Source organism: Rana temporaria, chromosome 8, assembly GCF_905171775.1.
Source record: "Rana temporaria chromosome 8, aRanTem1.1, whole genome shotgun sequence".
NCBI classification, from domain to species: domain Eukaryota; kingdom Metazoa; phylum Chordata; class Amphibia; order Anura; family Ranidae; genus Rana; species Rana temporaria.
In genome coordinates, this window is record NC_053496.1 from 148,128,556 (window position 1) to 148,155,034 (window position 26,479).

The 26,479-nt window shown below is 46.4% G+C and overlaps 1 long non-coding RNA gene across 1 annotated transcript; it reads right to left on the reverse strand.

Moving 5' to 3' along the window:
* Window positions 1-14,059: 14,059 nt before the first annotated feature.
* On the reverse strand, window positions 14,060-14,793 carry LOC120910717. Its single transcript, XR_005741549.1, has 3 exons — window positions 14,540-14,793; window positions 14,243-14,440; window positions 14,060-14,100 (listed from the first exon to the last, which is right to left on the reverse strand). It is a non-coding gene; the product is annotated as an uncharacterized LOC120910717 (long non-coding RNA).
* Window positions 14,794-26,479: the final 11,686 nt, after the last annotated feature.

Below are 26,479 nucleotides of genomic sequence, written 5' to 3' on the forward strand. Positions count from 1 at the left end.
AAGGGCAGGCTGGTCCTCCTCCCGTGCCCCTGGTATGCTTGCGGATTAACACCATTTTGTCCCGGACCCGACGCCGCATATCATTTAATTTTTTCTGGATCTCGTCCCAGGTCCTCTCCTCATTGCCCAGCGCATTCACGTCCAAAGTGATGGCATCAAAGATTGCCCTCCTTTGGGCTGTGGTGGTGTTCTTCCGCTGGGCACCATACAGGACAGCAGTATGGCGAGTGAGTGCCGCCAGCATAATTTCCATCTCAGAGACATTGACATTTTTTTTCCTCTTTTTTTCCCTACGAGGAGGTGCCATCGCAAATAAAGGGCAAAATTACCTTGCTCAGGGGGGGGGGTGGAAAAAGCAGGATGTAATTTTGCACAGGACATGCGCAGGTCTGCCCCTATTTATTTGCTCAGTGCAAGCAGGTGGGCCGGCGTAGCCCAGGAAGTAGGACAGGTGCAGTTGCACGCATGCGCACACGGGAGCGTTCGATCTGCGCATGCGCCGTCGAGGATGCGCCGGGCGCAAGCCACTGCTAAGCGGACAGACCATCATTTGCATAGGGGCACACCCACTTTCACTTGCGCTGGCTTGCGCCCTCAATTTTAGCTTACACAGGCGCAATGCCTTACAAAAGGCATCCTGAATCAGGTGGCAATCTCGCCCAATTGCGCTGGCGCAGAGCAATTGAGCTGCGCTGCGCATGTGTAAAAAATAGGCAAATCTACCTGAATCTAGGAAATGGTTGGCGAAACAATATGGGCTAGATTCACATAGAGTTACGCTGGGCGTATCAGTAGATACGCCGTCGTAACTCTGAATATACGCCGTCGTAAATTTAAGCGTATTCTGGAAACCAGATACGCTTAAATTAGGCTAAGATACGAGCGGTGTAAGTCTCCTACGCCGTCGTATCTTAGGGTGCAATATTGAGGCTTCTACTGTAATTGGAGACACATTACACAGCTTCACCTTCACCAATATTATTAGTGCATCCTGCATCATTTTTCATCTACCTCTCATAATATATCCCCCCCCACCCCTAGGTTCAATTAGCGCTTCATTATGAAGCATACACATTTCTATACAATCTATGTTACACATCCCATATTCATATGGGTATTGTATTCGTCCCTCATTATACATATACTATATAAAAACCTATTTTAGATATACCTATTCGCAATTTTGCGTTTTTATACCTCTTTAATCTTTGTTTCCTTTTTCTTTATTTTTCCCCTGGGTTTTAGGAGCAGTACGCTATACTGGTTTCATTGTATGGCTGATGAGGTACCATTATAGACAGTTTGACTTATGTCGACCCTTGTCCCTTGTCATATATAACCAGGTGCCACACCATTGCACAGGTTCTCGGGCTTTTTGCGCACTTGTTTATTTATCTGTTTGAATTTCTTTTCTATTCATGTGCTAGCCCCGTTCCTTATAAGATCCAATTGATTGTCCGGTTCGGTATAATAATCTTTTTATTTTTATTTTTAATATCGATGATTGACACCGGACTTTCATGCAGGATCATATCCATACTTGCTTGTATTCTTATTTACATTTGCCCTCGCGACTATTATGTCTTTTTAACGTATAGAGATGTCTATTCACACTCTTTACTTGTGCGAGGTCACTCACACAGTTCCTTAACCGGATAATAAATAAAAAAATATATAAAAAAAACCAACACTTATATGTATATGGTCGCTGGTCTGCTCTTTCAGAGCATAACCAGCTTCTTTATTATGTATACTCTTACATTCATGTATTAGACCTCTGAATGGATAAATATTTAGACAGATCGATTGCACATTACCACACTTGACCTCAGACTTTTGCACTAGATCATCATCTACCTAATGGTAAAATAACCGTTACCATGTTCATCACGATCACATTTATTGGGTAAGGCACCTTAACAGATGTTGTCATTACCTGCATGATGTTCACGCACATCATATCCATATGATTTTGTTTTCACTGACTCATTCATTATAAGGTCTTACTCACTATTGAACTTTAACTTAATGTCCATTCATGTAGCGATTCTCCCATCAATTTATTATTTGATTTTGCTATTTCACAGTTTATTCCCTAAAATAGGTCTATTTTGGCTTCACTAATTAATTTATTCCAATAACTTATGCATTTTTGAGTCACTAAATGACCACGGGTGAGAGCGCTTCTATATATATATATATGTACATGTATACACATAATAGAGAATTTTTTTATTATTATAATTATTTCTTATTTTTTAAGTGAGACTATACCTATACATATATGTTGTGGTCTGATTTTGAGAAACTTTATAAGTAATTTTATGGGTATTTCTATTTTTATATATTTGTTTATCTTCATTGTCATTTCATTTTGATTTTCATTTATACACAGGTTTTTCACAAATCAATATGTGTTTTTCACGCTTTCTCCCTTTTTTACAAAGGGACACACTTGAGGGAGGTTTAACCCATATTTCAGCTGTTTAAAGTGCCGTTTGATTTACTGCTTGATTAACTTAATTGATTCCTCCCTGCTGTAGGCAGGGCTTTTCATCACATGATTGTATGTTTTGTGTATATATTTCATTTGTAGTGTGAACCTTGCTAGCCATGACTAAGCACTGACGCCAGTGCGAAACGTTGGCCATACTGATTTTTGTGGGCTTGCAGTGACTGTATGCACAGTTGAAAATAAAGACATCTCTTTTAAAGAAAATTTTGGAGTGCGGCTGTCCAGCTTTTGTTCTTTTGTTTTTTTGGCGCAGCGTAAATACGATACGCTGCGCCGCCGTAATATTGCGCGCAGCTACCTGAATCTAGCCTTTTGTATATATTACAAGTTATACGCCTATTGGGCGGCACACTCCCCATTTGGCATTGTAAATGTCACTATATACATCAGAACGGTAGTGATGCAACTGCAAATAACAAACAGTGTAATTTGCCTTGATGTCTTGAAGACCTGAAAGACATAAAGGAACATGCATATATATGCAACAATAATAACTGCAGTAAGGCATCAAGAAGTGTCACTTAAAGTTCAAGGCACATTCTTCTTGAAGTCACGAGTAGGATCCAGCAGCGTAAGCAAACAAGTTCATTCTCCAAAGGGCAAGAGCAGAATAACTTTGGTGAAAGTCTTTACAGTCCCTTGTCTTCACTTTCACCTTGCATACCTTAGGCCCCGTACACACGACCAAACATGTATGCTGAAACTGGTCCGTGGGCCAGTCTTAGCATACATGTTTGGTCGTGTGTAGGCGCGAGCGGGCCGAATTCCAGCAAACATTTGCCCGCCGGGCCTTTTCCCAGCGGGCAAATATTCCTGGACGTGTTTTAAAACCGTCCGCTGGAATCCTGCCCGCTCGGACATGTACGGTCGTCAGTACAGACCTACCGTACATGTCCAGGCGCCCGCCGTCCCTCGCATGCGTCGAATGACTTTGACGCATGCGTGGAAGCCTTTAAATGGCAGGCCCGCCCACGTCTCCGCGTCATCGCCGCGTCGACGACGCGGACACGCCCCGCGTAATGTTTACGCGCGGACTTCTGTACGATGGTGTGTACAACCATCGTACAGAAGCCCTCTGGCAGACATGTACGGTGAAAACAGTCCGACGGACCGCTTTCACCGTACATGTTTGTTCGTGAGTACCCTGCTCTACAATAAGTCCCATGGGCCATTCGATTCTTTCAGCTTGCTGCTCCTTAAGCAGAACAAGATCTCCAACTTGGAGGTTAGGGTTCAGATCAGTGGCTAAGGTCTTGACTTCAGGACGAATCTCTGGATCTTTGTCAGGTTCTAGAAGAGTGAAGACATTAGCTGTGGTTTCTTCTGGATGATCCAGCAGGAATTCAGCACCTGTTAACCAAGAAGAATTTGCAAAGACACTTGCAGACATTGGCCTGGGGGCATGATCTGCAGGGTTAATTTCAGATGGCACATAATGCCATTGTTCAGGTTTAGATGATTTGCTGATTCTACACGGTTGCTGACATAGACGTAGAAATGTTTAGTCTGGTTGTACATGTAGCCCAGAACAACTTTGCTGTCTTTGTAGAATGTGATGTCATCTATCTGAATGTTTAGCTCACGCAGTATGAAATCTGCTATTTCTACAGCTATCACAGTTCCACAAAGTTCAAGCCTGGGAATCGTGTGTTCAGGCTTTGGTGCTAACTTAGCTTTCCCAAACAGAAACCCTATGTTGGCTTGATTAGAAGAATCTCTTACCTTGAGGTAAGTGACAGCTGCTATGGCCTCAGTAGCTGCATCTGAGAAGATGTGAAGCTCTTTCCTTTGACTCGTAGCAAGGGAGGCAGGAGTGTAGCAGCGTGGTATACGGATTCCATATAATGCATGTAGAGATTGTTTCCAGGACTCCCACTTTGAAAGCTGGTCTATTGGTAGTGGAGCATCCCAATCTTTAATAGTCTCTGAGGCCCCATACACACGGGAGTATTTATCCGCGGATACGGTCCAGCGGACCGTTTCCGCGGATAAATCCTCTCGAGGATTTCAGCAGATTTCTATGCGATGGCGTGTACTCACCATCGCATTGAAATCCGCGCCGAAATCCTCTGGCGATGACGTGTCGCGCCGTCGCCGCGATTATGACGCGGCGACGTGCGCGACGCTGTCATATAAAGAATTCCACGCATGCGTTGAATCATTGCGATGCATGCAGGGGATCCCTTCGGACGGATGGATTCGGTGAGTCTGTACAGACCAGCGGATCCATCCGTTGGGATGGATTCCAGCAGATGGATTTGTTCTGCATGTCAGCGAATATCCGATCTGCTGGAATCCATCCCAGGGGAGATATATCCGCGGATAAAGATCCGCTGGCGTGTACACACCATAGGATCTATCCGCTGAAACCCATTTGCTGGGATTTATCTGCGGATGGATTCTATGGTGTGTATGGGGCCTGAGAGCTCTCTAAGTAAGGATTTACCTTGTATGGTGATGGGAGCTACGAATCCCAATGTATCGTATAGACTGTTCACCACTGACAATACACCATATTTGGTAAATGGCTTGTCTGCAGAGCTGACTTGAAAGCCAAAGGTATCTTCTAATAAGTTCCACCATAGGCCCAGAATGGTATATACATTCCCAGATATAAGTCTTTAAACCCTGTGGCATGATCACCAGGTTGAGGCACTATTTGAGGCAATCTTGTGTAGTCTGAGGTTGGCCTCAGAAAGCATACCTTGTGTACTTCGGAGCAGGTCTATGGCTTCTTTATCTGTTGGCAGAGATTTAAGTCCATCGTCCACATAGAAGTCTCACTCAACGCGCCATACTCCTTTTCTCCAACAAGAGCAGTCCTTCATAAACCGTATGTTGCAACAGCAGGTGAGGGACTATTTCCGAAAACATGTACTTTCATGTCCATGTTGTTGTCACAGTGCACAGAAACCTTAGCAAGTTCTCATTCCATCCAAGCATACATCGCCCAGGATTACCCAGCCTAGATCAAGTTTTTGGGCCAGATTCACAAAGATATACGACGGTGTATCTCCTGATACGCCGTCGTATCTCTGACTTACACTGGTCTTATCTATGCGCCTGATTCATAGAATCAGTTACGCATAGATATGGCTAAGATCCGACAGGTGTAACTGTGTTACACCGTCGGATCTTATTTGTAATTTAAAAATGGCGCGGTGGCGTTCCCGCTGATTTACGTTGAATAATATGTAAATCAGCGAGATATGCAAATTCACGAACGTACGCGGACCCAACGCAGTGTTGTTATGACGTTTTCGTAGCGGCTTTCCCGGCGTATACTTACCCCTGCTTCTATGAGGCGCAGCCAATGTTAAGTATAGCCGTCGTTCCCGCGTCGATTTTGAATTTTTTTACGTCGTTTGCGTAAATCGTTCTGTAATACGGATGGACGTCGTTTACGTAAGCGTCGAAACCACTGACGTCCTAGTGACGTCAGTGGGAGCAATGCACGCCGGGTAAATTCACGGCCTGCGCATGCTCATTTAAATCAGCGCGGGGACGCGCCTGATTTAAATAGTACACTCCCCCTAGCCGCGGAATTTGAATTCCGCCGGGGGATTTGCGATACGCCGCCGCAAGTTTGGAGGTAAGTGGTTTGTGAATTACCCACTTGCCTCTCAAACTTGCGGCAGGGTATCTTAAAGCGGTGGTTCACCCTCCTTAACATGATTATAGCATTAAATTCGGCATCGTAGCGCGAGCTACAGTATGCCAGTCTTAAATTTTTAATCCCCGTACTCACTGTGCTATGGATCATTGAAGATTCTGACTCCCGCGGGGAATGGGCGTGCCTATGGAGAGGGAGGATGATTGACGGCCGGATCTGGCACGTCACGCTCCCCGAAGACAGCCGGAGTAGGTCTCGGCAGGCGCCGTGAAGAGCCAAGCCTATTTCGGCTATTTCCGGAGAAGCGTGACGTGCCAGGGCCGGCCGTCAATCACCTTCTCTCACCATAGGAACGCCCATTCCCCGGAATCTTCAATGATCCATAGCACAGTGAGTACGGGGATTAAAAATTTAAGACCGGCATACTGTAGCTCGCGCTACGATGCCGAATGTAATGGTAGTAAAAAAAAATTTTTTTTTTTTAATAGGGTGAACCCCCGCTTTAAATCAGATAGATCACGCGGATCTAAAGATCCGCTGATCTACCTGAATCTGGCCCAGAGTGCGTAAGAGGCATTATCAGGTCCATTGCATTGCTTGCGTACTTTATGTACTCTGAGAATGTCCCTTCCTAGCAAGACCAAGATTTCAGCATTCATGTCCATTGCAGGAATCTCATTAGCAAGGTGTCTTAAGTGAGGATGGTGATATGAAGCCTCTGGAGTAGGAATTTCTTCCTTTTCGTCTGGAAGAGGAAAAACGTAGGTATCGGCTGATTCCACAGACTTTCGCAAACTGGCTGCAGGCCTTTGAGATTTTGGCGTGTGTGGTGGGGGAGAAGAAGCCCGAGTATTGCTCAGCACTTTTCTGCTACCAAAATGCGATAGTGTAGATAGGGTAGTCATATAGAGTCTATGGGAGTTCCACGTGGCTGAGGTATGACGAGCAATTTCGGCAGTGGATGGCGGTGCGCCCGGATCTGCGCTGGAACCACAAAGACATGAATCTTTGGTCGCACCTAATGATGACGGTGAGGGCCCCGGAACAGTTTTTTCAAGGGGGGTGGCCCGTCTTCCCAGGGACAACCGGCCGGTAGGGCAAAAGGGGTATGCTGGCAATACAACTCGGGTACCTGCAGGTTTGGGTCCTCCTGCCATTACAAGCACGAGTGCTCGGGCTGTGGGGGTTCCCACTACCTGTCCAGATGTTTCAAGCAGGGCAAGGGTCGTTCCGGTGAGTTTGCTAACAAGAGGGAGGACGCCGGTGATGGTGGAAAGGATGCGGCCGTTTCTCGGTAGGTATCCAGATAGGGGGGTGGCGCAGGTTTTGGAGGAGGGGTTTTCAGTGGGTTTCCGTATCCCATGCAATTTGAGTGAGGTTCCTCCGGTGTCGCGCAACTTGAGATCAGCTTTGCTTCACTCTGACATGGTTTCAGAGAAACTGCAGAAGGAGGTGTCCTTGGGTCGTATGGGGGGTCCTTTTCCCGTAGCGCCCTGGGTGGATTTGGTGGTTTCTCCTTTGGGGGTGGTCCCAAAGAAGGAGCCCAACAAATTTAGGCTGGTTCACCACCTTTCCTTTCCGAAAGGTGGGTCGTTTAATGACGCCATTGACGCGGATGCATGCACAGTGAGCTACACCTCTTTTGATGCTGCGGTCTATTGGGTGAGGCATTACAAGTGTGGGGCATTGATGGTGAAGTCCGACATCGAGGCGGCCTTCTGGTTGTTTCCGGGAAACCCTGATAGTTTTCGGTTGTTGAGGTGTCAATGGGAGGGGGAGTTCTATGTGGACCAGTGTTTGCCTATAGGGTGTTCGATTTTGTGTGCGTTGTTTGAGCAGTTTAGCTCGTTCCTTGAATGGGTGGTGCAGGACGTGTCAGGTGTGAACTCGATCATTCATTATCTGGATGATTTCTTGTGTGTGGGCCCGGCTTCATCCAGGATCTGTGCGGTGCTCCTGGCTACCCTGGAGCACATCGCGGATCGTTTTGGGGTTCCTTTGGCCCCCGACAAGACAGAAGGACCACGCAAGGTCATCACATTTTTGGACATCACATTGGATTCCGAGGCAATGGAATGCAGGCTGCCGGAAGACAAGCTGACGGCGCTTAATGCGGAGGTCAGGGCCATGCTGGGCGTTCGCAAGGTACAACTGCGGGCGCTCTAATCGTTGCTTGGGAAATTGAATTTTGCGTGCCGCATTTTGCCGATGGGGTGGGTATTTAGCCGGCGGCTGTCGGCTTGTACGGCGGGGCTGACGTCGCCAAAGCATTTTGCCAGCCTGGGAAAAGCGCATAGGGAGGACCTGCGAGTGTGGCATTCCTTTCTGGAATCCTTTAATGGCAGGGCATTGTGGATGGCGGGCTCGGTCAGCAACTTTGGAGCTGTATACGGACGCGGCTGGTTCCGTCGGTTTTGGGGCGTTTTTCCAGGGCAAGTGGTGTGCGGGCCCGTGGCCGCAGTGCTGGGTAGAGGCGGGTTTTACCAAAATCCTTGTCTTGTTGGAGCTGTTCCCGGTGGTGTTGCAGTGGAAATGTGGGGGGACGCTTTCCGGGATCGGAAGGTGTGTTTTCATGGGGATAACATGGGGGTGGTGCAGGTCATCAATCGGGGGTCGGCCTCCTCGCCCCCGGTGGTTAGGATGCTGCAACATTTCGTTTTGAGGTGTTTGCAATTGAATGTTTTTATTCACGCGGTGCATTTGCCAGGGGTTGAGAATGTCATTGCTGATCCGGTCGGTCCGGAGGTAAGGTGGCTGGTTTTGTATTAAGTTTCCAGGGAAATGGAAGAGGGAGCGTCGGTTTCCACGTTAAACAAGAAGATGGCGGGCCTTACATTCCTGTTCAAATTGCAGGGTTGCCAGGATTTCACGTAGGACTTTTGGGTGCGCTAGGCATCCGGTGTCGTTCGGGGGATTGGGGTATATCTTAGCGATATTGCCGGTGGTTTGTTCTTCGTAGTACGAGGTCTCGCTGTTCAGAGTGGCCTTCGCGCTGGCGTTTTTTTGGGGCCTTTAGTATATGGCGAGCTGGTCAGCCATTCCAAGAAGGTACAAGGTGGTCTGGGGTCAAATGAGGTTTTCTGTTATGAAGACAGGGTGGCGGTGTGGCTGCGCAGGTCAAAGACAGATCTGGCAGGAAGGGGCAGGGAGGTGCATGTTTTCGCCCTGTCGGGGTCACCGTTGTGTCTGGTAGGGGCGGTTCGGGATTTCTTGGGTAAGCACCCGGTGGCTGCGGGGTTCTTCCTTATGCATGCGAACGGATCCCCTCTGTCCAAATTTCAATTTGTGTCTGTTTTTAGTGTAGCGATACCCCCTCAGGAGCTGCTGGTTGTTGTTGGGATCGACATATTAAGTTACCTTTCAGTGTTGTCTAGGGGTGTAGTTGATGAGTAGAGTAGTGAGTGAATGTCCAGTCAATGAATAAGGGTTTTCAAATGCTTTATTTCCAGGCCCAACACGGCCAACATCAACATGAGGTAAAGCAAAAAGGTTGATGAAGCGAGAGCGAGAACCTTGCAGTATCAGGCCTGCATATGACAAAGAGAAATCCTGCTCTCAGTAGTACAATAGTAGTAGTTACAGTTCTTCGCCACTCAGCCAGAGTGGGTGAAGTGCCCTCAGACAGACTTCTGCCACAAGCCTGGCCGCCGAAGTGTCACTTTAGGTTGCTGGGAGGAACAGGCCTCTGCCACAGACCTGGCTCTAGGGCCTCTGCCACAGGCCTAGTACTTTAAGTGAACTGAACGGATTGAGCGAATCCTCCCAGTAGATTAAAATAGGGTCACCGGGTGACAGTTGAAGTGTACCTGTCAATGTCCCAGTCACCAGATCCCCGATGGTTTGTTCAAGCCCTGTTGGATAACCTGCCTCCGGGTTCTCCTCGAGCCGACCCCCCATCGAACGGCACACAGCCTGGGGTCTCCTCAATAAAGTTGGGAACCCAGTAAGTCACTGGGGTCCCTGTCAGGAACATGGAACTCCGCATAGTGTGTGACCCCGGCCTGGTAGGCCATCGCCGGGGTCCATTGGATGCGCACACCCTGAAGGTGTAACCCGCGAAGAACCAAAGAAAATGGCGTCTGCCACAGATATACTCTCCCCCAGCATGCCCCACGAGGGAAAACTCCAATTGGCTGCTGGGGAAAACCGGCTCTGCCAGAACCCCTCTAGCGCCACCTGTCGCCCAGGGATGGGATCGCATCCCTGGAGCGCAGACTGACCTACAGGACAGTTCAGGAATGACAGCAGCCCAAATTTAGCAAATTGTGAATGGGAGCAAAATAACTCTCCAATTCCCCACTAACTTTAGCGTAGTGCCCATACTGAAAGTAAGGGAGCGCTACATTAGAAAATGCTTGCGGGCGGTGGGGTTGGAAGAAAAGGCCTTTTCTTCCCATTCTTTTAGGATCGGGGCGGCAACGGAGACAGCTCGGTATGGTTTGAGTGCGGAGGCAGTCAAACGGATCGGCAGTGGGAATCTCGCAGGTTTCAAAGTTATGTTCGCCCTCATTTGTTGGGGGGTATGGCGTAGGGTTGGGGGTTTCGGGTTTTGACTTTATGGTTATATGTGTGGGTTTGTGTTACTGTGGTTACGGTGTTATGCTTATTCTCTCTTTCAGGTGCGGTGCAGGCCCTGGTGTGCATACTGGGCCACTCATACGTTTTCTGGGGGGCAAAATGGGCGGAAGTTAGGCCGGAGGGCCGGCAATTGGGGTTTCCTAGAGAGGAGGCCCGTGTTCGCTGGCTGGGAGTGCCGGGAATGTTATGGAGTAGGATGGCTCCCGAGGTGCATAGGTTTTTGCGCGTTTGGACCGGCCGCCTGACGTTTTAGTCTTACACGTAGGCGGTAACGATCTGGGGGCTAGATCTATGTTGGATATCACGAGGGACATTAAGTTCGATGTCCTTCATCTCCAAATGGCATTCCCGGACATGGTCATCGTGTGGTTCGACAAGGTGGCTCGGACCACATGGAGACTGGCTAGGTCTTTGGAAGGGATTAATCGGGCACGTAGGAAGATTAATCGTGACGTTGCCAGGTTCATGGTGTAGAACAGGGGGGGTTGGTGGTGCGCCACTTGGAATTGGAGGAGGACACGTGGAGGTACCTGAGGGGGGATGGGGTACATCTGAACGCAGTAGGGATTAAATAAAGGAAAAAACGCGCTAATTAAAAAAAGAAAAAAATGTCTAGCTGCTACATACAAACAAACAAAGCCAGTGAAAATGATAAACAAAAAATGTAGCGCTAACAAACTATGACTTCAAAGATATATGATACCATGTGAGGCAACAACATTCATCTAGATGTGCATTAGGATGAACTACTGATGTAGGTAGCTCAAATAAATGTAAAAAGTCTGTATTTTGAAATTGAGTGAACATGGGTTAGATATTGGTGCAGGAAAACAGGTGAGCTGCTATCCAGTGATTGGGATACAACAGGTGTACAAGTTGTCTGTAGAACTCTATGAAGATCTCAGTCACATCAAGGTATGGAGTGAATAAAACACGCTTACCGGATGGGTTGGACTCTAGTACTGTACAGCAAAAGAGTCAGCCAGACTTTGTGGTCTTTGGGAACTGGGACCACTAAAACCAGGATGAGACCATAAGCGGGACTGGAACTCCGAATGACATGGACAACAGGAACCAGCTGTGCTTGAATGGTGTGTTGGATCAATGCCAAAAGCTCTGAATACAATCCTTAGGCCATCAGTCAAGAGGTGCGGGTAAAGATGTTGCTCAGGCTCTCAAGAAATCATGGAGTGGATGATATAAAATGGAAAAAGGAACTCCAATAGTGCAGGTCAATTAAAACCAAGGAAAGGTTTATTGATAAAAGTCATAAACAGAATATGACATGAGTAAAAGTGATCACGTACAAAAATAGCAATGTGGGGTGCTCAATAGCAATACCCGACGCGTTTCGGCCAAGTAAGCCTTCAACAGGGGCATAAGGATGCACCCCCACATTGCTCGCTTAAATACACAAAATGGTTATAGGGCCCTCCCCCAACAGGGTGGCGCCCTCAAACAGGATATGATGTAACAAGTAAGCATTGTAACAAACATAGTAAAAAAAAGCAATAATTCCTAAATGAGAATGCATTAAAAAACTGACACCACTTACATCACATGAGAATGTAGCAAATGATAACCCATTAAATATAATATTGATCAAAACCAATAATCTATGACAATTTATAATTCAGTTGGAAATAACATATCTTATACTGTGTCACCGGATAAAGAAACATCTCTAAATGGTATATATGGGGACACTGCACAGCCGTATTGTGTTTTAGACATTCCTCTGTGTGGTGCCACAACCCAGTTTGTAATTCAGTTGTAAGTAACATGCCTTATAGTGTGTCACCAGAAAGGAACCTCTCTGAATGATGTGTGTGGGGACACTGCACCACCATGATGGGTTTTGCACATTACTCTCCATAGTGCCACAGCCCAATATCACCAGGCTGCTTCCTATAGATGGCAGCGCTGGCATTTAAGACTGCAAAGTGCCCCAAACTGAGCTTGTAACTAGAAAATAGAACCCCGCATTGTCATCGATCGGTATCAGCGCCGCTACATACAGTCAGCGCGTGTACCAATCAGGTGAGGTGAGGGCGTGGCTTAGGGCCACGTCGGCCAATCAGCAGACGTCTCTAGCTGGCCTTCACGTCCATCAGAGATATGATGACGCGCACATACGTAGGGTGTAGAGGGGCGCGGCTTGCAGCCGCGCTAACCAACCGACGATAAGAACATCTCCCACACCAATCAGGAGGCAGGCATACGTCACACGGCCGCGGCTGCCAATCAGCAATCGCCATAGTCCGACAGCGCGTCACGCAATCGAGCCCCGCCTACCGATCGGAGGGGACAGACAGTGCTGCAAGCCCGAACGGCTCAAAAAAATAGAACGTAAGCCGACAGGCAGGGTGACAGAACAAAAAGAACCCCTAGTGCCTAAACACAACAGACCATATGACAAACATGGCACTCGCCATAATGTGACACTGACCAGTTGGGTATATATATAGGGGTTAATGCATGTGCTGAAAAGGGTGGCCCCCATTGGCCCGCCCAGACTGGGACAACGAAGACCACCAATAATACAGCGCTACAAAGTAAATGAGTAAAAAATAATCATAAGAAGAGACAGCATGGATGACAACCACATTAAAACTGTATCTGCAAATAATATAAATGAATAGACATGAAACCAAAAATGTGGGAATATCCCACACCCATAGATCATTGTCCATGAGCATAGAAGTGAGTGCTGTAAATAATAATATCAAAAAATGATAATACCAAAAATTGATAATACCCTAAAATAAAATAAAAAAGGACACACGAGCTCAAAGTGCTCACCCCTGGTTAATGAAACAATTGACATCCCAGTCTACGTTCATACCATAAGGGGTGTAGCACCTGAGCTCGTGTATCCAAAAAGTCTCGAGTCTCGAGACACCCCTTATCCTAGAGTCACCTCTCCAATGGGGGATAAATCTGTCGATCACCTGAAATAGTGATCCCTTAGGATCGGAGTCATGGTGTTCGAGATAGTGCCGTGAAACCGTGTGTTTAGGGCAACCCTTACGGATTTTTGAAAGAATTTGGCTCATGTATGGAGGCATGAGGTTGCCAACATCTCTGTATCAATTGAAAAAGATGAATACCTCTAAGTGAGGTGAGATTTTTCGGGCAACCAAAAAAATATTGTGACAACTAGGTCATAAAAATATATAAATTTTAATACATTAATTTACAGCATAAACATTTCATAATGACAACATTATTTAAAAAAATGAAAGATTCCAGGATAGAGAAAATTGTTACTGCTAGAGGATCACCACACACCCCAGGACTAGGCTAAGGGTATAGGTGATCATTTATCCGACGCGTTTCAGATGTCTCAATAATACATCTTTCTTCAGGGAATAGAAAGCAGCAAGAGTTTTTCCTAAAACAAAAGAAGGGTATATAATAACATACATATAAAGTATATACCTGTGACCAAAGATTTGTTTTTTGACATTTGCAGCATGTAGAAAAGAGGGGGGAGAGATGGAAAGCTCAATATGTAAAAGGAAAGTGGAACTCACCCCTTTCCAGACACAGAGCGCCTAGATCATCCCCATGGAGCTTGTGTGTGAGCCGCAATCAGGGCAACCAAACCAGATGGTGTGCTTAATGTCCATAACGATCCCCCAATCCAGAGGACTCCATAACCATGGGGGGGTGGAGTAACATAAGTCTCCACAAAGGAGTCAGCAGTCATAGAACAATAGAAGGTGTAATGGCTGGGGAGAGATTTAGGTAGATATGTACAGGGAGGGTATTAGATTCTTCACTAAGAAGTGAGACCAAAAATAGAAACAATCTCCCTAAAGTGTACTTACCACTCCCAGTGCATCAGCTCAAATAAAGGTGAACAACCATTCCAGTCAAAGAAACCAAACTTGACCAGAAGCCAAAATAACCTCCAGCTCCAACAGGGGAAGGGAGGAAAGTGAATGCTGACAGGAAAACCCCCCCTGACTTCCCTTTATACTTACTTTGAGGATGATGGACCTCAGGTGTGGATGATCCATTCACTCCGGCGATGTAGCAGCTGTTCCTTGAATGGGATAATTGGTTGTGGGTGGAGCAGTGAATAGACATTGGGGCTCAACTAGAGTGATTCCTATCCTCCAAATCCCCCATGTTTGGCGTGCAAACAGCGCGCCCACTACTGACGTCAGCGTCAGGTGGCCGAGCTCTGATCAATCAGGGCACGACACCGTGGACATGCCGCTGGTGACGCGCATCCTGCGCGTCACACAGCACATGACCCACGGCGTCTAGTGTGATCACAGAATCCCGAAAGGTCATGTGACGGCAGCGCACCCAATCAGGTGCACGAGATGTCAGATGACTGGACATGAACGCAATACACACAATGGAGCCACCCACTGTGCGCGTCACAGCGACGCGAATGAAGTGCGCTCAACAACCGGACAGGGAAAAATAAAGAAGTGTCCGCACAGAAGGGGCGGAAATTACTACCCACTCCAGAGAGCCTAGTAGTCCATAGGTTTAGACAACAGCAATAAAATTGCAGTTTCGGGACATCATTGAACCAGGGAACCCGGAGAAATAAGGGAGTCAGAGGATAAATGCAGGGCAAATAAAGTGGGACCATTGGAGGAACGCTTCATGAAGCGAGGGCAAACTCCTGAGGATAGGGCAAAGATATTCACTATGCCTGGGTATTTCAGAACTGACAGATGAGGAGGTCTGACAGTTGAAAGGGAGATAAAGTCACCACTGCCGGGTAGGGGAGAGCCTCTAGGGCATAAAATGCCCCTGGGGCGGGCACAAAGGTGCTACTCTCCCCCGGCAGTGGATGGAGGAGCCCTCTTGTGATTGGTTGAGATGGGACCATCACGGACATCAACAACATCCAGAAAGGGCCGGTGAAGAAGCGGTACTTGACACATATGGCTCCTAGTTGGAGAGCCACAGGGTGCACTGTCAACAAATCATCAATAGTTGATCACGGGTTTACAATCAAAAATTTCATGTATAAATCCAAAAAGAGAACTTTTTAGCTCATACATTTACAAAATCAAAATCATACAATAATTTATAAATATAAATCCTACTTATTACAAATCTCAACCTGAGACCCCAGTATCCCAAAGGGTACAGTTAGGGTTTGAATAGGGAGGGGGGGAAAAAAGAGGGGGAGAAAGAGGCGGGAAGGGGGGGGGGGAAAGGGAGAAAAAATTGGGAAAAAAGGACAATTTTAACAGTTAGTCGGTTCAGGAAAAGGGGGAAGGGGAAGGGGCAGGAGGATGATCTCCCAGTGGCATGTGGGGGCTAGTCCGTTTTCCCCGAACTGAACCCCTCTAAGAAGGGCCTAAAGCTCTCCATCTCGTTGAGTCCTGGAAAGATTGTAGCTTTAAGGCATCTGATCCAGCGCATCTCGCGCTGGAGAAGTACCTTGTTCCAGTCCCCCCCACGTAGAGGGATATGTATTCTGTCAAGAACGGAAAAGTTGACTTTGGGCATATGGTACCCATGTGCTTTGGCCACGTGTCTCCCAAGGGGTAAATATAAATTGCCAATTCTCATGGAATGCATGTGTTTTTCCACTCTTACGGATTTTAGCTATGTGCTCGTTGACTCTAACAGAAAAATTTCTTATAGTACATCCCACATATTGAGATTTGCAGGGACATGTTATAAGGTAAACAATAAAGCTTGTAAAACATGTAGTGAATTGCTTCATAGTATATACCCGACCTGTCACTGTTGAGGAAAACGAATCTATTTTACGTCTGACAATGGTATTAGCCACACAGACGTTGCAAGAACGACATGGATAAAATCCATTAGCCTCAGGGAAGAAGGATATTTTCTTTGGGGGATCGATAGTATTGGGAGCTATGTCACTTTGAACAGAGCGGGCACCCCTGAAAATGATGCCAGCTCTATTGGGTAGCGACGGCCCCAAAATCCTATCATTGAGAAGAATCTTCCAATGTCGGTTTAAGATTTTACTGATCTCACTATGTTGGATGGAATAACTAGTGAAGAAGGACCACTTGAAACTTTCCTGTTTGGCCGTCTTAGGTTTGACCTGTAGAAGGGAACCCCTATCGGTAGCAGACACAGACTTGATAGCATTATCCACCAATGCAGGTCTATACCCTTTGTCAAGGAATCTCGTTTTCAACATATCACTCTGAAGATGGAAGTCACTATCCTGAGTGCAATTCCTCCTAAGACGGAGGAATTGACTCCGAGGGACAGATTCTAACCATCTACGGTGATGACAGCTATCGACCGGAATGTATCCATTCCGGTCGGTAGGTTTAAAATACGTTTTGAATTCCAGTCTGTCATAGGTGGTGGTAATCTCCAGATCCAGAAAATGTATTGAGGTAGGGCTAGCCTCGTAGGACAGAACAATCCCCCGATCATTATCGTTCAGCTGGATCATGAAGGCATCCAAAGAATCTCTATCACCTTTCCAGAGGAAGAGGACGTCGTCTATATACCTGGCCCATAACAGTAGCTCAGGTCTCCTAAGAGCATAGACGACGTCCTCTTCCCACTGGGCCATGAACAAATTTGCTAGGCTGGGGGCGTATTTAGCCCCCATGGCCACGCCCCTGATTTGGGAGTAAAAAACCCCTTGGAACCAAAAATAATTATGCTTAGTAGCAAATATCAGAAGTTCCATGATAAAATTTCTCTGTAAAATAGAGAGCAGGGAATTTTTAGTCAGAAAAGTCTCGACCGCGGCAAGTCCTAGATGGTGTGGTATGCAAGTATAAAGTGCTGCCACATCAGCAGTGACTAGTAGGATGTCACCCTGATGTCGAATTTTTTCCAACAACCTGATCGTATCTCCTGTATCTTTAAGGTACGAGGGGACTAGCTTTACCAGGGGTTGGAGATAATGGTCTATATATTTTCCTATCCTCGAAGTCACAGAATCGATCCCGCTGACGATAGGTCGTCCAGGGGGGTTAGTCGGATTCTTGTGAACCTTCGGCAGGTAATATATAATGGGGACTCGTGGAGCCAATGGTACCAAAAAGTCTAATTCTTTTTTGTTTAAAATATTTAAAGAGGCACCCTCCTTTACAATGTCTACCAATAATTTCTTATATTTGGTAGTGGGGTCATTAGGTAAGATGGCATATGTGGTCCGATCCTCAAGAAGTCTATTCATTTCTGAGATGTATGCAGTTTTGTCGAGTATGACGATCCCCCCCCCCCTTATCGGCGGGGCGGATAACAAGATCTTTCCTGAGGCACAATGCTTTTAGACCTGCCTCAATGGATGGATCCTGATGGAACTTTTTGGGAGGTAGTTTGTCTAAGTCCTCCAATACCAAACTCCTGAATACATTGATGGATGAAGATGTACTCGGAGGGTTATACAAAGATGGATTTGACAATCCCGAATGGGTAACATCAGTAGAGCTGATGGCATGACTGTTAGTTGATCCAGTGGGCACAAAACTTATCTGTCCGGAACTCACTGGATCCTGACTGGGTGTCCCCAGAAAGTGTCTTTGAATATTCAATTTCCTCACAAATTTTTGTATATCAATGAAGGTGGTGAACTTGTTTAATTTCCTGGGCGGAACAAATTTTAACCCCTTGCCTAATACTTGTTGTTCATGTTCGGAAAGTGTGACAGAGCTTAAATTAAAAATTCCTGCATCTATTTTGTCCTTTTTCTTTTTGCGCTGTAAGCGCCTCCCCCCTCTGCACCCTCGTTTTGTCTTAAATTTCTGGGTGTGTGAGGTGTGGGTCCGTGAAAACCCTGATCGTAGGACTGGTCAGGGCCCTCAGAGTGGTAATTATAAGGAATTCTATGATATTCATCAGAATCATTCCTATTGGAGTGGGAATATGGTTCGTACTGTGTATCATAGATCCTATCTGTGACGGTATCGGTATGATATCCCCGTCAACGTTCCCTTCTTCCCATAACGAAAATCACCCCAATATTCCACGAGGAGGGATATCCCTGGAATCGCCCAGAAAGCCACACATGAGACCAGCTTACTGCTTGAACAACACAGCGTTTTAATCGTAAGAAACCAGAGCTTATATGTGGTTACAACTGTTACAATGACAAATCTCCGCCCCCCCTCACACAGTGGGGGGTCTTCAATACAGCTCCTTTGAAATAAAGATATTTCTTTGAACTACTCAGTATCTAGCCGGTTCGGCACCGCATATAGAGAGATAATTATCACAAGGAAGCAATCAGCATAATTAACATGAGCCACTTATCTAATCACAGTAACCAGTAAACACAGGGCTAGAACAATTAACATTTGAAACAGGGCTAGCTGCAGAAGAGTAACTACAATTAACAGCCTTAAACAAGCAGGGAGGATTAAACTGAAGCATATAGGTAAAAAGTCCATCACACTATCCATATTAGAAGGGATAGGATAGCCTTGTTTCCTTATGGGAGTGTGATGGGATGGGCCTTCCCCATTGGGTCGTCCCCGACCATCATAGCACCCATTTTGTGGGCAGTAGGGATTGACATGTGGGCTTTGGGGCTGCAGGATGGCATACAGCGGGCTCTCAGGATGTGGCGGGAAAACCAAGGGTAAAGTCTTCCCCTTGGGCACTGTGGCGGGTGTTGATCTCTGCGGGGGAAGGATATACCCCGAAAAGCAGATTGAAGGACCTGTCGGTGATATGGGTCCCGAGATTGGGTTTCCAGATAACGGAGGTTAGCTGGAAGGATTGGTTATCCATTGGACGCCAATGGTGCAGAAATTGGATCGAATCGGTGTGATCACCTATGCCACCTGATTCCAGTGCGGACCAAAAAAAAGGGTCCTGAACCATTTTGGTCCAAATGTAATGCAAATTCAGCTCTACAAACTGTATACAAACTGTATGGCTGAATTTGCATCACAAAGACATTGCATGTGATCTTCACAGAAATGTGGTGCAAATCACATGTGATGTCTAATAGGGATGAGCTCCAGCGTGTTCGCACACTCCACATGCAGAGTCCGCCAGCAAGTCTGCAAGGCACTGCGCTAATCGCAGCCAGGGAGACATTTCCTGATGCTCGGCTGCATAGATCGGGAAATGTCTCCCTGGCTGTGATTAGCGCAGTGCCGTGCACACTTCCTAGCGGGCTCTGCATGTGTACTATGCGAACACGACAGAGCTCATCCCTAATGTCTATCATCGCAATAGTGTGAACCCAACCTAAAACAGGTAGAGAAGAAGTGACATAAGGTCTCCTAAGCACCTGCAATAAGGCATATTACACTTTACTTCTAGCACCCCTTAGAAGAGTCCTGTGAATTTGTGTGTTTGGGAAAAGGGGAACTAGGTCTGACTAGTGAACTATAAGCCCGTTTACTGCCAACCTCTTATGGAGAATGCCAGTCAATTGGTGTTATGCTGACCCACCATCTTTAACCCCTTCCCGACCGCCGCATGTACATATACGTCGGCAGAATGGCACGTACAGGCACATTGGCAAGTCTTGCGGCGGTCGGGTCCCCTCGGGGAGCGATCCGGGACGACGGCGCGGCTATTTGTTTATAGCCGCTACATCGCGATCGCTCCCCGGAGCTGAAGAACGGGGAGAGCCGTATGTAAACACGGCTTCCCCGTGCTTCACTATGGCGCTGCATCGATCGAGTGATCCCCTTTATAGGGGAGACTCGATCGATGACGTCATTCCTACAGCCACACCCCCTACAGTTGTAAACACACACTAAGGGAACACTAACTCCTACAGCGCCCCCCTGTGGTTAACTCCCTAACTGCAACTGTCATTTTCACAGTAAACAATGCAATTTAAATGCATTTTTTGCTGTGAAAATGACAATGGTCCCAAAAATGTGTCAAAATTGTCCGAAGTGTCCGCCATAATGTCGCAGTCACGAAAAAAATCGCTGATCGCCGCCATTAGTAGTAAAAATTTTTTTTTTATAAAAATGCAATAAAACTATCCCCTATTTTGTAAACGCTATAAATTTTGCGCAAACCAATCGATAAACGCTTATTGTGATTTTTTTTACCAAAATAGGTAGAAGAATACGTATCGGCCTAAACTGAGGAAAAAAAAAAATTATATATGTTTTTGGGGGATATTTATTATAGCAAAAAGTAAAAAATATTGCATTGTTTTCAAAATTGTCGCTCTATTTTTTTTTATAGCGCAAAAAATAAAAACCGCAGAGGTGATCAAATACCACCAAAAGAAAGCTCTATTTGTGGGGAAAAAAGGACACCAATTTTGTTTGGGAGCCACGTCGCACGACCGCGCAATTGTCTGTTAAAACGACGCAGTCCCGAACTGTAAAAACACCTTGGGTCTTTAGGCAGCATTATGGTCCGGTCCTTAAGTGGTTAATACATTCTGACCAAAAGCATGTATGTCAGGAAAGTCTGCCAAAATTCACATACCCCAATCTGTATACCTCCACTGAATCAGAACAATGCAGTCAGCATAAAAAAACAAGCAACTAGTATTTTCAGATATAAAAACAGCAATGCCAACCTCCCTGTCTCATGGCAGGTTTCCTTTACCTGACTTCTGTTACTTGAATTAGTAAAAAAGGAGCAATATTTGTTGAGATGAAGAATCTCTCCATGAAGTGTATTTCCTTATTTCTAAGTAACACATAACTGTCAGACCCCCTTCATGCATTTCACCCCCCCCCCCCATCCTTCCACAATAAATGCTATCAGTGTTTTTGAAGCAAGCTCTCCTCTGCTACAATACCATCCCCCACATAATATTTTGCTGTGGGACATTGAAGCTTTTTTCTCCCACCTTTCAGTGACAGCAATATAGTGCAGTGGCTTATCTCAGGTCCTCCATGCTGCTGTCCACTTCTAGGAATTCTGCCCTTCGGTTCTCTGCAGCTTTGTCCCTCCCTAGGACACACATAGGCTGACTGTAGAGGTGAGCAGGAGGAGCCTAACATGCAGGAAGTGGATGGGAGCAGTGATTGCACACATACGTTTTTTTCCCTCTTGTCATTGGCAAAATGCTGCATTTCTCTGCTCTATACACAGAAACAAACTGAAAGACACCCTACCCTCACTCTCCAGCGCTCTATACAGAGAAGGAGATCTTCTCCGTGGCTGTCCTCCTCTCTTCCGCCCACAGGTTGCTATTGGAGGGAAGAGAGAGCAGTCTCCTCCCATTAGCAGCTATCGAGATTCTCTGCCTGATGTCTCCACACCACAGTCACTTGTGTAAGTGAGGCAGCTTCAGATCAGTGCGGCTCCAGTGCGCCCCTCCCCCTTCATGTTATACTCCGCCCTGGGCACCCGTCCCTTCTGCCCACCCCTAGTACCGGCCCTGCTTGCAGTATCAGGCCTGGATATTAAATGGAGCAGTCAGTACCAATTTTCAACTCGTCGCCACTCCAACTGGAGTGGGTAAAGTGCCCCCGGACAGACCCACTCTCACAGGCCTGGCAGCCGAGATGTCAATTAGGATTTCTGGAAGGAACAGGCCTCTCTCACAGACCTGGCTCTAGGGCCCCTGCCACAGGCCAATTACAATAACTGAGCTAGATAGGTAAATGGAGCGAATCCTCCCAGTAGATTTCTGCATTGGTCACCAGATGACAGCAAGCATACCTGTCAGTACTCTGCACACCAGATCGCCAATTGGTTTGTTCAGGCTCTGTTGGACAACCTGTCTCCGGGTCCTCAAACCGACTCCCCAATCGAAACGCACCTAGCCTGGGGACCTCTCAATAGAACCGGGAACCCAGTAAGTCACTGGGGTCCCCTTGTACCTCCGGATGAGGTTCCAAGTAGTCTGCAATTTTGGCCAGGTGGGCCGCGCCGGTGGGGTCCATGGATGCGCGCACCCTGAAGGTGGATGCCGCACCTGGAACGGGGACCCCGCAAAGATTTTAGAACACATGACACCTGTCACAGATATACTCTGCCAGAACCCCTCTGGCGCCAACTGCTGGCCAGGGATGGCATTGCATCCCTGGACCACAGACTGACCCAGTGGACATTTCTGGTATGACAGAAGTCCCAAAATGTAAACAAATTGTGAATGGGAGCAAAGTAACTCTCCCATTCCCCACTAACTTTAGCGTAGTGCCCATACTGAAAGTAAGGGGGTGCTACAAAGGGAAGTGCATCTGTTATACAATAGTCATGGTCAGTTCTGCTGAAAAGTCCTCTATAATACAGTCCTGCAAGAGTAGATCCCTATGAATAAATTAGGTTCCTTGTTCTTCTGGTATTTTCATTGATATCTTGCCCTTTATTAGCTATCTATTCGAGTGGAGTGGTGTACCATATTATTTTTACCACATTCATGTGGTTTGTATATTTATTTCCAGGTGTTTTTTTTTTTTTGTTCAGTGCTGCTTTTCCACACATGTACAGTGGATACTAATAGCCTGTCATTACAGGGAATCACTTTCCTGTGTGGGAACTATTAGGGGTATACTTAGTTAGCAACTTGGCTCTTTATCTAGGGGGGGTGTCTGTGAGGGGTGTAGGGTGTGTGTGCTATTCATACATCTCGGTCCTCCTGTGGGGGATACAAGCTTGTTTAGTTACCAGTATATGCTGTTATTGGGGTTCTTTTAATGGGGAATGATCTGGGTAGGTCCACCTATTAATTATAGGGGACCAGCTTTCATGCCCTATATATGTTTTTTGATATAGCTTATCGCTTTAATAAAAATTTGTAGTTAACTCTTTAGGGTGTGCAGTGGTCTGTTTCTTTTTTGTTTTTGGTAATACTCTATATCAGATTGCACCCCCCGATAATATCGGTGAGTACTGCAGCCTTTATAATTAGGTGGGAATCCCATATTCTCTTTTTCTTTACTTCTGTTCCATATGTCTGACAGATTGCTGGAGAGCTCATCTCTAGTGGTTTCATAGTTTTCTCTAGGTTTCTGTGTCGGTTTCATTGCACGTTTGGGTCTTGCACTCTTTTCGGCAATGTCTGCAGAATCTGCTCCCTGTACATCTGCGGGGATGAATCTGCGTTTGTTCTGCCACAGAAAGGTGCTCAGAGTCTTTTGTAGACATCTTTCAAGGTTTTTCAAAAATGGTACTGTCTCTTTAAGAAGATGAACAGCAGCTTAGACAGGTTTGGTAACACAGTTCAATGCAGAGAACAATTTTTAACATTCATATGAGGTGCAGAAAGCTTGTGGGACCATGTGCTTTCACAAGATGGCGGATGGCGCTGAGCTTGATTGCAGATAAGGCACACACATATACACAGCAGGCTGTAGGATTCTATACATCTTTTGACTAAGCTTGTTGCAGATCAAGAGCACACAGCAAGCTGTAGGAAGACATCTTTTGACTATGCTTGATTGGAGATAAGGCACATATATGCACAGTAAGCTGTAAGAAAATCCATCTTTTGACTATTCTGACTCTGATTGTTGTGAAGCGATTTATCCCTTGTGAGACCTCTATGCCTGGCCTGTATAAGCAGATATAATCACTGAGGACAATCCTTATCAGATAGCTTGAACTCACCAATACAGATTCAATTCACAGAAGTTGCTTTAATCCAAACATCAGAATACATCAGATGACACGTTACAGCAGATGAACAGGTAGTAGTATTGTGCGGTCAATAGATGATACTGTCTGTAGCTTACTATGCAGAATACATGTGCCCTTGTTGCATGTGGCCTGTAAGCAGTCTCCATAGACAGGAAGTACAAAGTGAGGAAGAAGGGTGAAGCATACACAGAAAGGAAGTGTGTCATAGATCAGACAAAAGAAATATAGAGAATAGGGATGAGCTTCGAGTTCGAGTCAAACTCATGTTTGACTCGAACATTGCCTGTTCGCCTGTTCGGCGAACAACGAACAATTAGGGGTGTTCACGGCAAATTCCAAAAGCCGCGGAACACCCTGTTAAAGTCTATGGGAGAAATCTAAAGTGTTAATTTTAAAGGCTAATATGCAATTTATTGTCCTAAAAAGTGTTTGGGGACCTGGGTTCTGTCCCAGGAAACATGTATCAATGCAAAAAAAGTTTTAAAAACGGACATTTTTTCAGGAGCAGTGAATTTAATAATGCTAAAAGTGAAACAATAAAAGTGTAATATTACTTTAAATTTCGTAGCTAGGGGGGGGTGTAAAGTCAGCATGTGAAAAAGCGCATGTTTCCTGTACATAGAACTGTCCCTGCACAAAGTGTCTTATCTTAAAGAAAAAAAGGCATTTAAAACCGGCTTTGCGGCTCTAATGAATTGTTGGCTCTGGCAATTCAGAGATGATTCATTCATAAAAAAAATGGCGTGGAGTTCCCCCAAAAATCAACACCAGACCCTTATCCGAGCACGTTAACCTGGCCGGCCGCAGAAAAGAGGGGGGACAGAGTGCGCCCCCCCTCTCCTGAACCGCACCAGGCCACATGCCCTCAACATGGGGAGGATGTCCCCATGTTGATGGGGACAAGGGCCTCATCCCCACAACCCTTGTCCGGTGGTTGTGGGGGTCTGCGGACGGGGGGCTTATCAGAATCTGGAAGACCCCTTTAACAAAGGGGACCCCCAGATCCTGCCCCCTCCCTATGTGAATTGGTAATGGGGTACACTGTACCTCTACCATTTCATGAAGGAAGTGTAAATAGTTAAAAAAAAAACACACAGACACCGTAGAAAAAAATCCTTTATTAATAAAAAAAAAAATCCAGCGATGTAAATCCACTCTCGGCCCGGCCCCCCCGCTCCAACGTTGTCTTCTATCCAGCGACGGATGATCTCTCCAGCGACGGTTGATCAGCGGTCCGGTCCAGCGATGAGAAGATCCATCTGTCCAGAGCGCAGCAGGCGAGCTCCTCTCTCCGCTGGACACAGCCCAGCGGAATAACGCGCTGGAGCTGTGATATTTCTTATATAGGGGAAGCGGCCACCCGTCACGTGACCCCGCCCCCTCTGATGCACCCTCGTACGTAACTTGGAAAGACCGGGAAAGACCGGGATTTGCCAGTGACGTACGAGGGTGCGTCGACGATGACGCGGCGACGTGCGCGGCCCTGGAAGGTCAATGCTTCCACGCATGCGTCTAATCACTTCGACGCATGCGAGGGCTTGCGGCCAATCGGACATGTCCGGTGAGTCTGTACAGACGACCGAACATGTCCGACGGACAGGCTTCCAGCGGACATGTTTCTTAGCATGCTAAGAAACATTTGTCCGGTCGGCCATACACACGACCGAACATGTCTGCTGAAACTGGTCCGTCGGACCAGTTTCAGCGGACATGTTCGGTCGTGTGTACGGGGCCTGAGGTGTGATTTCCCTTTGGGGGTATCACACCAATAATGCAATTTTTGTTGCAGGGGATGCCCAACATCTGACTTGTATCATAGTGCAGACACCTGGGAAAAACAGTTAGCCAATCACACGAGCAGGACATGATTTTCTAGGGGTGATCTGTACATAATCTATATACAGACCACCTCCAGGTAGCCATATTGCATTGCATTTTACATAAAATTACTGTGCTGCCACTTTATTAGGTACACCTTGCAGTTTGGGCCCCCTTTTGCCTTAAAAACTGCCTTAATTCTTGGTGGCAAAGATTTAACAAGGTGTTGGAAACCTCCTCAGAGAATTTGGTCCATATTGACATTATATTATCACGCAGTTGTTGTAGATTTGTTGGCTAAACATACATGATGTGCAACATCCATGATGCAAATCTCACACATCCCAAAGGTGCTCTATTGGATTAAGATCTGGTGACTATGGAAGCCAATGGAGTGCAGTGAACTCATTGTCATGTTCAGAGGTTTGCAGTTTTTGAAGATGCAGTTTTTGATG